The sequence below is a fragment of the Silene latifolia genome, chromosome 9, assembly GCF_048544455.1.
Source record: "Silene latifolia isolate original U9 population chromosome 9, ASM4854445v1, whole genome shotgun sequence".
NCBI classification, from domain to species: domain Eukaryota; kingdom Viridiplantae; phylum Streptophyta; class Magnoliopsida; order Caryophyllales; family Caryophyllaceae; genus Silene; species Silene latifolia.
Genome location: NC_133534.1, coordinates 3,237,114 through 3,251,315, shown reverse-complemented (window position 1 = coordinate 3,251,315; position 14,202 = coordinate 3,237,114). Strand labels below are relative to the sequence as shown.

The 14,202-nt window shown below is 32.7% G+C and overlaps 1 long non-coding RNA gene across 1 annotated transcript; it reads right to left on the bottom strand.

Annotated features, from left to right (window-relative positions):
- Window positions 1–10,609: 10,609 nt before the first annotated feature.
- On the bottom strand, window positions 10,610–13,181 carry LOC141602349 (uncharacterized). The gene is made up of 4 exons (XR_012524413.1): window positions 12,895–13,181; window positions 11,572–11,700; window positions 11,100–11,490; window positions 10,610–10,873 (listed from the first exon to the last, which is right to left on the bottom strand). It is a non-coding gene; the product is annotated as an uncharacterized LOC141602349 (long non-coding RNA).
- Window positions 13,182–14,202: the final 1,021 nt, after the last annotated feature.

Sequence of the window (14,202 nt, the reverse complement as noted above, 5' to 3'; positions counted from 1 at the left end):
AGATATGTTTTACAACATACTTTTGTAATAGTGAGCAATATGCCAATATATACTCCGTATTTGATAAGAGAATATTATTATTATTATTATTATTATTATTATTATTATTATTATTATTATTATTATTATTATTATTATGTTGGGAGTACTTCGTATTACTATAGCATTACAATTAATATTACTCTGTAATAGTTCATCTTATGTAGTCATCGTTATCAAAAGATATGTTTTACATTATTAAGTACTTTGTTATTTGATACGAGAATTAATTTCTACATTATTAAGTACTTCGTATTATTACGTATTGACGTAGTTCCATTTATCAGTAGTATGCACGTACGTATGTATGAATGTATGTTGTTAGTTTGTTATCAATATATATTCGAGTTGAATTGCTAAATTAATGGAAACTAGTCGAACTCAAGTAGGGCATCGGCTTTGGCTTTGGCTTAAGTTCACAATGTAATAATTGAACTCGTGTGACTGGAAATACATGGAGTGGTAAGCACTAAGCAATGCAATGCATGGTAAATCCGGCATCAGTGTCAGTTACCTGACTGGTTATGTTTTACGAGTACATTATTTTTGCGCAAGACCGCCTTACACAAGATTAACAATCAATATTAATTGTCCTATCTAGCTACTAGCCGGTATCAGTCTCGTTTACCCGACTTCTTGTTGAGATTTGCCATCGTGGAAAGAGGTAATGCAAGGGATGAACGGGTAGCCAAGGATCGCATTCGCATTCTTGAAAAGTTCAACTTCGTTAATCTTAGCAATATTGACTATAGTGTCATTCACTATATTGTAACCAAAAATGTTTTCCTCTACAACAAGGTATATTATTGGATCATAAGGATGGAATGCCACCGGTTTCAGTGGACCACCCGCTTTAAGAAATTTCACAATGTCATCCTTCCCCGACCCAACCACATTCCTTAATGGGTCTGAATTACTGATCTCAAGTTGCGGGACCCATGTCCAAGTCTTGTCGAACCCCGTGGAACCCGCCTTCCAAATTTTAAGTCTCGTAGGATCACAATACGAGAGAAAGAGGTTTTTCTCGCTTTCCCATATTTTTCGGTGGTTGCCATTGTTCCAGTGCAACAGAGGACTATTTGGTAAAGGAAAGGCAAAACTCTTGGCTTTCGGAACACTAAGGTTACGGAAATTTGAAACAACGCCATGGTTCGCATTTGTCAAGAAATAAAAGGAAAGGGTTTTAGTTTTATATATGGCAACGTAATTTTCCAAAGACCAACCTACTCCCCTGACGACGACGTTCTTCAATCCCATAAGTACACTCCATTTTTTTGTCACGGAATAGTACATCTCAATCTTATTTAATTTACGAGAAAATCTCACTATAACAAATGAGCACTCGATTCCAGGACGGTCTGAGAGGTTAATAATAAGGCCGCAACTTTCTCGTAATGACTTGGGGGCTCCATACTTTCCAAATAACTCAGACATAGGTACCGTACAAACTTGTCTAGTCACTGGATTATGTACCTCGTAGGTACCGTCACTATAGTCTACAAGTAACAATCCCTTATGGCTCGTTAACGAAGTCGGCTTCCTCTCGGAAATTGACGAGTTATTGACAGCGCCTAATGCACCGAAGTCGAACTTTAACTCCGCAATTAAACCTTGGTCGTATCCACTAGCGATAGACAATTCACGAGGATCTAGTGTCGCTTTTGTTGTTAAGCAAAAGTAGGTGGTATGAAAATGTTCAGCATCCACATACACATGAGGGCCTAGACCTTTTCTAAATACGAGACCACATAATGGAAGAGGCTCGATATTTTTTGTAACATGAAACACAATTTCTCTCCAAAGCTTACACACAACTTGACAAACGAAAAGGGGTTTAATATTTAATCTTGATAGAATTTCGAACCAGATTTCCCAAGGTACAGACGAGTAATCGTAATCAAGTCGAGCTCGATTACGAGCATCAATTACTCGTACCTTTCTGCTTGTATGTGATTGTTGCACTTGTCCGTCCCCAATTTCAGTTACCACCATGTTTTGTATGATCGAGGTGAAAATTGAATGGAAGTATATATATACAAAGTTAGATTCATAAGCTAACCAAATTTGTTAAATACCTATTCTCCGTAAACTTTCCAAAATATGTAAGAAAATTATATATAGGAGATCGTCCCAATAATATCTTCCAAAAGATACTTTTATTGATTTCCCAATTTATACTCCCTCGCTTATAACTTACTGTTACTCATTAATTAATTTCCTATTAAGGGCTCGCTTGAAATGAGAATAATTATTAAGAGAGTAATAGGGGCTAAAATAAGAAGAAATGGAAGGAGATTGGTGATTTGTGGTGGTTGTGGAAGGTGGAAAAAGGTGGTGAGGGAGGAATTATTACCTCTATATGGAGGTAATGCATTACTTGAGGGGGGAGGTGGGTAATTATTACCCCTTAGTGGATAGACTATTACACTATCTTCCTCCATTTCTATCTCCAACCTCCATCACTTTCCTCCATTTTCTAGTTTATTTAAGCTCTATTACCCCCTTAATAGTTAATCCCATTCCAAGCGAGCCCTAAATAGGAGAACGCCCCAATAATACGATGCCCGATTATGGTGTTGTTTGGCCAATGGAGATCCTCTGTCCCATTTCGTGTCTTATCTTGTGTCCCATCACTTCTCATGATGATACATAAAAACTTTGTTATTTGTTATTGCCATTTTTATCCTTTGAAGTATGTGTCAAGATCTTAAGGTAATGGGACACGAGATGGGACATAAAACTGGGACATGTGATCTTACCTAGTTTGTGTAAAATAGATTTTACTTCTTAAAAGGGGTTATTCACAAGTTACTTTTTGGAAAAGTTTTGATTGTTTGACCATACTACTTTCATGCCATATTTGTTTTTCTTTTTTGGTTGTTTATGTGAAAAGTAGAAGTAGAAGTAGAAAATATCTACTTCTACTTTTTGGGGTGATTAATTAGTTTTTAACTTTTTAAAAGTAGTTTTAAAACTACTAATTTAGGGTGTTTGGCAAAGCTACTACTTTTTCAGTTACAAAAACACTTTTAAAGCTTGGCCAAACAGCACCTATAAAAGTTTCAATGTTTGAAAAAATTATTAAATACGTTAGGGCTACGATCACCCCAAAAATCAGGCCCAACTTCTAGCGAGTGCGTAGTAAGTAATGGAGTAACAACAACTCTCTTAAATGACCGTCTTATAGCATAGGACATGCCCAATAGAAAAATTAGTCCAATACTTCTCGTCACCTCTGCAACTTCTCCCCCACCGCGTTCCCCGTCCCCAACATCGTCTTCCATGGCTAAATCCAACTCCTTATGTCCACCAATCGATTGCACAAAAAGAAGAACGCCAATGGTCAGAGTTGATGTTGACTACCGAACAACACAAGAATCGGATTTCGAAGTCATTTTATTTTAACTTGATTTATTACAAGTTTGTGACGGATATCGCCGTATTCAATGAGATTTTGTGTTTATTTATATTCTTTCGTTGAAAACCTTGTGTTTTAAATTAACTTAAAATCTATACATCTTATCTTTATTAGATGATATTAGTTAGTACTTCAGAATTAGAATTTAATTTTATGGAAATTTGTTTTTAATATTTATAATTTAGTCAAACCGTATTTAAAATAAGTTTAATAAGCAATCCCGTGCAATTTAATATTTATAATTTAGTCAAACCTTATAATTTAACAACCAAGAATTTAACCTTTGAAACTCACCATTTTAACTTGAAAATTTCATATGATTAGTATGAAAAAATTCAGTCTTTTAATTTTCTTCATTTTATATTGTATACCTAGAGTTTTAGTTTATTTTTCAAAAAAAACAAAAAAAAAAAAAATTGGTTTAATAACTACTGCTAGTCTATTACTACTAGTTTAACAGTTAATAAATCTTACAACCAGTTATACCCAGTTGTATGTTCTAGAACTCGAGTTATATAATAAAGTTCTCGAGTTTTGTTTTAAAAAAGTCGAGCTATACCATAAAATTTCTGAACTCACTCACTTAAACATTAAAAAAGTTAACTTTAAAAAAGTTCAAAAAAATTACACATAAGCTCGATAAGATATAACTTGGTTGTATGATGTTATTGTACCACTGGAGGTATAATGTTATTTGTGCTAGTTTAAGGCCCTGTTCTTTTGGATTTAATTTCAGTTTTAATAAGTTCAGTTCATTTCAGTTCAGCTCTATTAAGTTCAATTCAGTTCAGGTCTGTTCAGTTCAGTTCAGATCAAATCGGTTCAATTCAGTTCAGTTCAGATTAGTTTATTTCAACATTAATATTATTATTCTTATTTTATATTCTTATTGTCATCATTATTATTATATCAATTTATTTACTATTTTTATTATTATATTAAAATTTATTTTTAATATTTATTATATTACTATTATAGTTATTATTATTTTAATTATATTTATTTATTATTATATTATTATGATTCATGGAAATATTAGTGTATTAATATTTTATTATTATTATTATTATTATATTGTTATATTATATTTATTATTTTATTAATATATTCATTTATATTAATAGTATTAGAGCATCCGCAAAGGTGAGGCTCCCCATATTTTCCCTTTCCTTCTCTTATTCGTCCACCTCATTTTCCACTAACTTTTTTATTTACCCTTCTCATTTCATAACTATATTTATGCAACAATGAAGCTCCCCAATTCACACACAAACATTTGGGAACCTCCCCAAAAGTAACACAATTTGTCTTGCTTTTTGTTTGGGGACCTTCCCTAAAAACAGTGGAGCCTCAAATAATGGGGAGGTTGGTGCAACAATGAGGATGCCCATATAAGGAGAGAGGGTGCATATGGGGAGCTATTTTTCCACCTTTGCGGATGCTCTTAATAACATATTTATTATTATTATATTAATAAATTATTATATTACATCTATTGTTATTATTATTGTTATTATTATTAATATAATATTTATTATTATTATTATCTTTTTATTTTCAGTTCAGTTCAGTTCTATTAAGTTCAGTTCAGCTTTATTAAGTTCAGTTCAGTTCAGACAATTTCAATCCAAAAGAACAAGACCTTAGTCTGGTAACTCATTTAACCCGTTTAACCCAATAAACTAATAAATAAGCTAACTTTGATAGTCTTATTATCCAAAAAAAAAAAAAAAATCCAAAAAATGATGAATGAGAATGATTATTTTTAAGTTGTTTGGTTGGATTATTGATTGAACTTAGGTATATTCTGAGACTTTTAAATAAATGAGTTATTCGTGTCGGGTTCGTGTCAAAAGAGCTCTATCATAACCCGACCCATTTAAGTTTCGTGTCGTGTCAACTCAATTACTTAAATGGGTCACAACCTCTCAACCCTAGCCCGTTAACTTCGTGTCGGATTCGTGTCGAGTTTTCGAATCGTGTCAATTATTGCATCTCTAATTGGTGGCGTAGGTTCAAAATCGGTACGGTTTTAGACGAATGTGGTATGTAAGAGGGAAAACTGAAGGAGAGAATTTAAAAGGAGGTGAATGAAATGAAATTGGGCCTTTCTTATTAAAAGAAAGATTGGGCTTTCATCTAATTGAGTGGTCTTACTAAACAATTTATGTAGAGTAAACGAATAGAAATTTGGGCCTTAAAACATAAAAACATGTTGGAAATTTGGGTCTTAAAACATAAAATTAACCAACCTACTAAACAGCGTTGACATTTTACTAATTATCGTCGACATTTTTTAATGATTTTCCTAATCTACCCCTCACTCTAAACTTTCCATATTTTAACATCTTTTTTTCAAATACGACATTTCCGTTACCATCTCTTCAATTCCGCCACCAAATTCAAGAAATCGACGACAAGTAATCTAAATTAGTTTAATTTTTTAAGAATTCGTAATTAGTTAGTAATTTTACATGGTTTAGAATAGAATCGTTATTGTTAGAACGTATTAGTGATTATCGATTACCGCGGCAAAAATTAATCTAAGTCAGAAAATGATTTTTTTTTCATTCAAAAAAAAAATTCCGGACAAAAAATATTTTCGTCCGGAATTATTTTTTTTTTTTTTAGAAAAAAGAAAATTGGACTAAAATATTTTTAAAACCGTTACTAACTTGATCGTTGTTACTGTATGTTTAAAACCGTTACAATCGAAAAAGATTGGAAATTTGGTGCTTAAAACATAAAAACAGTCTTCTTAAAATAAAGGATAAAGGGACAATAGCCCCATACAATAACAACACTAACACTAACTTGGCTGATCTGATCTACGAGTTGATCGATCATTTTAGGATTAACTAACACACACACACACTTAAATTAAAACACTAATTAAACCCTTAAACACCAACATAACTTGTTGTTAACAGTCTTCATAATAACAGCAACTAACTTAAAGACTTAATTATCATCTTCATCATCGGTATCCCTATAAGCACCTTCTTCATAAGTCTTAGCCTCATCGAATGAATCTTCATCACCACCTTGATACGGAGCAGGCGACCTTCGCTCATCATCGGAATAAACATATTCCTCCTCATAATTGCCCCACTGTGGTTGCGCTGCCGGTACCGCTGGTGCCTCATTGTTCCTAACAAATTAAATTAACAAAAGTTAAACGTAAAAGCAACTTAATTATTAAACAAGTTTAATTTCAATTCATTTAGAGTTTGTTACTTCATATTATTACATTTACATACCATGATGGATTACCCTCCCAATCCGGGTAACCGAAGGCGACCTGTGAACTAGGCTGCTGGACGGGTACCGGAGGTGAAGCAGGAGCAGGAGCAGGAGAAGGAGGTGCCGAGACGACAGGACTTGGTGGCTGAGCTGGATCGGACGACGGTGGCTCATCGTCCAAACTATTATTCATCCCATGCATATAAGAAAAAAATGTTAGCAAAACCTTAATACGTAAAAATGCATGCTACAAATAATTAATTACATTAATTAATTAATTAGTTATAATATATAAAAAAGTATTATGTACTTGATGCGGCGGCGTTGGCTGTCTTGCCGCGGTGGTGAGACAGGGGAGGGTGATAGTTCTCGCTTGGGTGGTGACATGTTGGTGTAATAATATACTTATGTAAATTGTTGTTGGGTGTATGTTGAAAATTGGGAGGCAAAGGTCACTATTTATAGACCTATAAAGCTAAAGCAATGAGTGATTATTATAACCCACTTCTTAAATCCACAAAATCATTGGTCTTTTGATGTTAACTAACAACAATTAATACATTAATACACTTTTATTATTACTCTTTTAACGACTGGATCAAATCATTTCGGATTTATTTAGGTTATTAGTATGCAATTAAAAAAATATTTGAACCGAGTTATATTAGGTTAGGCGATAAAATTTGGGTAACGAGTCAAGATAGGATCCTTAGTATGAGTGTCGAGTCGGGTACAGATCAATTAATTTTGGCAGAGATTTCCGTAAAAACATTGTCTATCTGATGATTTTAAATCCATCTTAATAATGAAATGATGGATATATTTATCTCACGAGAAAATACCCGAGTTTTTTCATAATAAGAATTAACAAGTATATATAATTGGTATATAAATGTTAAAAATAAGAAGTACTACTACACTCCTACAAAGCTGTGGATACTGGTTAGACAGACATAGCCGCATTTTATTAACTCCACCTGAAAATTGTACAAAATGAAGTACAACTAATATTAAAGTTTCCGTAACCACAAGTAATAAAGTAGCTTAACTTTTGACCAAATATTAAAAGTTTGGATAAACATGATTTTGTGGGACCTTAAATATAGAACTTCACATTGTTTAATAATTCAATCTTATTTAAGAGTAATTGCATTACAAATCTTGTTTAAGAGTAATTATATTACAAATGATAACACAAATATCTCATTTAGTCTACGACCCTGTTCTTTTGGGCTCAAAGTCACTTAATTTAAGTTTATTTCACATACTATAAATTCAGTTCAGTTCAGTTCGTCAGATCCTATAAGTTTAGTTCAGTTCAGTTCAGATCATATATGTCATTTAATTTAAGTTTACTTCAGATCCTATAAATTCAGTTCAGGTTCTATCAAATCCTATAAGTTCAGTTCAGTTCAAACCCTATCAGTTCAGTTCAAATCATATAAGTTCAGTTCATTTTAGATCAGACCAGTCTCAATCCAAAAGAACGGGATCTACCTAAATTTTTCAAAAGTGATTTCTAAGACCATTAACAAAATCACTTCAAATCATTAATTTCAAAATCACAAGTTTTAGAATAAAACGATTTTATATCGTGCGACAATCTTCTATAAAAATTCAACAACGAATTACAAATATCAATCACCAACACAAGGGATTCAAGTCAAACTCAACATATATTAACTTAATCTATTGCGGGTTAGCGAAATAGCGGGGCAATTCTTGAATTATAGGGAGTATATATTTTAACAGAATGAATTATATATTTGAACAGATTAAATAATTGAGACGAATTTATCCGTCTAAAAGTCTTCCTCTGTTCCAGTGAGATGTTTACACTTCCTTTATTTTGTGAGGGGAAATAAAAGAAGTGTAAATATATCAGTGGAAGGAAGGGAGTACTCATCATACTAATGTTCTCTAGTAGAGCCGTAGTCTAGTGGCACGCCAAGTGGCCAAATAATTAAAATGGTCTTCCACTCTGAAGCCAATTACACAATAGTGTCAGTGAGACAAAGAAGGTCTTTTTCAAAGAAGATTTTAAATGTACAAATATTGATCCATGCAGAGAGGAACACTATCATGTTTATTGATCCCAATGTAATTCTACTTTTTACTAATTGAATCAAATGTAAACTTATTATGAGGAGTAGGTCTCCTTTAAAATGATAACGAGAAAATGTCGATAATTTTTAAGAGGAATTATCATCTAATAATAAAATGTTACTTCGTATGTTGGTAGGTCATATTTAATCCTATGATTTACACTTTATTGCAGTAAGATAGTCTCATTTTTATCCGTTTTATTTTAGACCAAAAGGTCTCTTTGAAACAAGAATTTATCATTATATATAGAGTTTTTTGTCAAAAACTACCTAAAATTTATCTCATTTTCATAAAATACTACCTAAAGTTTTTAATTTTGCAAAAAACTACCTAAATTTTCTTGACTTTTGTCGGGCACTACCAAATTAAAAAATCCGATCAAATTAGACAAAATTCTAACTTGAAAACATTATTTTTGGCATTGAACATACATTATTTACTATACTTAACCACCGCCAACTGTTTTGATTAACTACTAACACATTTATTTCAATTTCTTTTACTACAATTTTGACTAGTTTGGTCGAGATTGTGGCTAATTTCGACAAAATTATGATTAATTCGATTGATATTTTAACTTATTTGTCGGAATTTTAGTTAATTTGGAAAAACAATTGTCGAATTTGCTCATTAATTTCACTTTGGTAGTTTTCAACAAAAGTAAAAAATATTAGGTAGTTTCGCGCAAAATTAAAAACTTTAGGTAGTATTTATAAAAATGAGGTAAATATTATGTAGTTTTTGACAAAAAAAACTCTTATATATACCTAATCTTAATGTTTAAAGGCCTCACAACATCATGTAAATGTACTTATTATTTATTATTAATTTGTTAGTTTAAAACCATCTTAACTTAAAATAAGATCTCGTTTTATTTTCAAAAATTTAAAACTTTCAATCAAATTAATATAGTTCACCTATAAAATATGACCTTTTAATTAGAGGAGGCAAGAAAATATTATGATCTCATTTAAAAGAGTTCAGAGATCAGATGCTTCATTTATACAATTATACGAAAGCCTGCATGGTCTGCATGCATAGACTCATATTTCAACAGATTAAACTGGATAACTAGGACAAGAGTCACATGACACAATTCTGGTTCTCGTTAAATAGTTTCCAAAGGATCACACCAAAAAAAAAATAGTTTCCAAAGGAAAAGCCTGTTAGCGAAATAGCAAAGTAATTCTTATATTTCAACAGATTAAACTGGATAACTAAGACAAATTATATATTTCAACATATTGGATAATTAAGACGAATTTGTCTAACTTAATTAAAGCGTTAACGAGAAAATGTCGATAATATTGAGCCATGCAAAGAGCCAAAGGAGTAAAACTATCTTGTTTAGTAGACCCGCAGTTTAGTAGCACGCCAACACTACTACAGAAACGGACTCTTGCGACGCTTTTTAAACCTCTATTGCGACGCTAAATAGCGCCGGAAGGGGTTATACCGACGCTTTTAAATGCGCCGCATTTGCCTGTGCCGCTACCCCCTTTTGCGACGCTATTTTATTGCGTCGGTAAAGCCAAAATATAGCGCCGCGAAAATTGACGCGCTATTTTTGTGCTACAGCAATGCTTTTTAAGCGCCGCTGGAGAATATCCGACGCTTTTAAAGCGCCTCATATAAAGTCGACTATCGTCTATTACGCACCATTATGCTTTTGTCCAGGCGCTTTTTTGCGTTGCTTTTATAGTACAATCAACAATATTATTTATTACACCTGCATTTCCTACTATATTAACCTTCCAACAAACATATTTCTTGCTAAAGCAGAAATTAAACACGCAATATTTGTAGAAACAAACATATCTTAGCATTAAACAACTTTAATGTCAAATACATGTACGAACCCCTTAAGAATAAATGTATCTCAAATAAAAAATACATCAAAAAAAAATATCCAACAATCCAGACACAAAGTTCTCTATTATTCGCAACCAACAGTGGCAAGTGACTATTTGCGGCATCTTAGAAATACATATCTTCGGTGCCTGTTAACCAATCCTTGCGATGAAGCTTGAGCTTGACGATACATAAAGCAGCTTGAACATAGAATTACTGAAAATTCAAGTGAAAACAATGTAAGTCGCTAATCAAATTTAGTATGTTATTTGATATTATATCAAATTTATCAGACCACCAAATACATCCTCATAAATCATAAGCATGAGATATTACCACTATTATCTAAAGAAGCAAGAAAACACTTAAAAGTTCAAAAGGAGAGACAAGACATGACATCAAGAGAAGATGAGATGATCAAGAGATTAAAAAGAATACTTACCTTACTACTAATTATCGTGATCAGATTCTCCTTCTGAGCTAGATTCACTCGACTCAAGATCATTTAAGGTAAAACCCTCAGTATTTCTCAACTTCCTTTTTAGCTTGGTAATAGTGTTTCCTTGTCTTTCGATACGATTATCCATTGTTTCTATTTTGTCCTTTAGTTGACGAATAAGATACATGGTTGTTGTCTCCTCAGTTGTAGACATATTTAAGTTGTTTGAATAATGCAAAGTAGAAGAAGCCTCTACTAGATCTGATGGCTTAACACCTAGCCCAAGGCCTCGAACCCGACCATATTTATCTTTTCCCAATACTTGTGCAACAGGGTCATCATCTTAGTTCCCATCTAAGTGCTCTTGTTGTGCAGCAATTTTGTTAATTTGATCCTGTAGATGTAATTGTACTAAAGTAACGCAAAGAAACATTACCTTTAATAACGAAAATAAATAAAAGCTTCAGACACATACCGTTAGAAGAGGATAGGTCACTAGTAGCATATCTTATGAAGTCACGAACTCCTAATCGGTATTGTTCACTTTCTCTACGACTAGCCAAATTTTCCTTGATAAATTTCAGATCCATCATCACTTGTCAAACTGAAAAATAGTTTCACATGTATTGAAATCAACAGCCATAATGAAAATTATCTACAAACTACTTAAAAATATGAGTCATCTTCTCTAAAACAAAGATATTCACCAAATAAACACAAGTAGAAAGATCAAGGAAAATTTCCAGTTCGGGCACCCAAGGTTTGGCAAAATTTCATTTAGGGTGCCTGAGGTTTGAATCTTCCCATTTTAAGTGCCTGAGATTTAACCTTAGTTCCACTTTGGGTACCTTACATTTCCATAGTTTCAATTTGGGTTCCTTGATATCATTACTGGTAGCTCATCACCATCATATTTACTAGCAGTAAAATAAATAAAACTTATTACCTTAAACCGTCAGAGACTCAAAAGCAAAGAAGATTTGTTAAGTGTACAAAATTCCTCTAAACAAATGTTACTGTATCTACAATTGAAGCACGACAAAAAAAAGTTTGTCTATTTACTTTCATCTTCTCCTATATTTCAACTACATAAAAGAGCAATTTCATTTTATACTTCCATTATTACAATATTACTAGCAATTCATTCTAAAAAAAATAACTTCTTAGTCTTCAAGAATCAAGATAGTAGCAAAATCTTGCCAGGTTCATACAATCAAAACAGTAAGTACCAAAAAAAAAATGCAATCAAAGTACTGAGATTTGGCAACACTAGAGCAACTTCATTTGACCTTTATATAGAACATTCTTCTATGTTGTACAAATTACTTCATTTGAGCCATATATGCCAAACGCCTCTCCTATGGCTGGGTATATGTATACACAATACATATGTCTCTCTTGGGTAACGGATACATGTTTGTCTGATTTCCTTTTCGAGTTTTCTAGGTACCGTAAAAATTCCAGCCGGGACTTTAAAATCAGAAAACATATTTACGGCAAGGCATTAAGTATTATCCAAAATTAGCTACATACCAATCAAATATTCATCTAATTACAATAACCCCAAATAATTAGATAAGTCAGTAACTTAGCAAAAATTATCCAAATTACATCCAAAATTGGTTCAAATTGGAGAAAAAAAGCAGCAATTATGATGAGTTTTATATGAAAATCAAGACCTATAGATAGATCCCCAATAATCAAGAAAGAAAACTAAAAAATTGGAGTAAAAATAACAGCCACAAAATAAAAACGTATGATAATTGATAGGGAATGATGAATCTTCAAATTTTGATACCTGCATATGTGATTGGAGCTTCTTGTTTGCCGTTCACTCGATTACTCTTCAATTTCTGATGGAGCTTCTTGTACGCCGTTCGCAAGAATGGGGAAAATGGGGAGAATTTTTTTAAAAAGGGTTTTACTAATGAGAAAGGGTTTCACGCTGTAATTTTAGTGCGCGTTTTTGGTTTTTGGGTTTATTCAAGCACTTTTATGAGGCGCTTTATAATAGCGCTCCATACTTTATTTTTAATAACCATATTTCAGCACTTCTTTTATAAGCGCCGGGAGGTGAGCGCCTCTATATACTATTCTTGTAGTAGTGCAAATAATTAAAATGGTCTTCCACTCTGAAGCCAAAGTACACAATTGTGTCAGTGAGACAAAGAAGGTCTTTCTCAAAGAAGATTTTATTAACTGTACAAATATTGATCCATGCAAAGATTAAAACTATCTTGTTTATTGATCCTAATGTAATTCTACTTTTTACTAATTGTTGAATCAAATGTAAACTAATTACGAGTATGTCTTCTTTAAAACGATAAAGAGAAAATGTCGATAATTTTTAAGAGAAATGACCATCTAATAATAAAATGTTACTTGGTAGGTCATATTTTAACGGGATTTACACTTTATTGCAGTAAGATAGTCTCATTTTTATCCGTTTATTTTAAACAGAAAAGGTCTCTGAAACAAGAATTTGTCATTATACATACCTAATCTTAATGTTTGTAAAGGCTACTTTTTATTACTCACTAATTTGCTAGTTTAAAACCGTCTTAACCTAAAATCTCTCCAGATCCCATTTTATTTCCATCTCTATTTTCATGTAATTAGGAGTATCTATTTACGCCGTCTTTGTAAAATGTTGGTAAGATTTTAAACCCGCATAATGTCAAATGGGTCAATTGTTTCGGCACAAATTCTCATTGAAGACATGACATATCCGTCACAAGCTGAAGACGGATACTATTTTACCTCACAAAGTACCCACTTGTTCTCTCTCTGCAACACTATTCATGTGGTCTCCTTTCTCCACTAACCCATTTTGTTACCATTTTATCTCACAAAATATCCGTCACAAATGGTAACCCGTCACAAGGGAGACCAATTGTTGTTTCGGTGGTAGGTCGAGTTGCTTGGTTTAAGGTTTGCAAGGTCGGATTCAATCCCGACTCGCAGTCTAGTGGCACGCTAATTGATACACGGAGTAAAACTAAACTAACTAAGGGTGGTTGTCGTCTAAATATAAACATAATGGTGAAGAGGAAGCCGCAGTCTACTAGTCCTAGTGGCACGCTGCCTTAATATGGTCTTCTAGGGA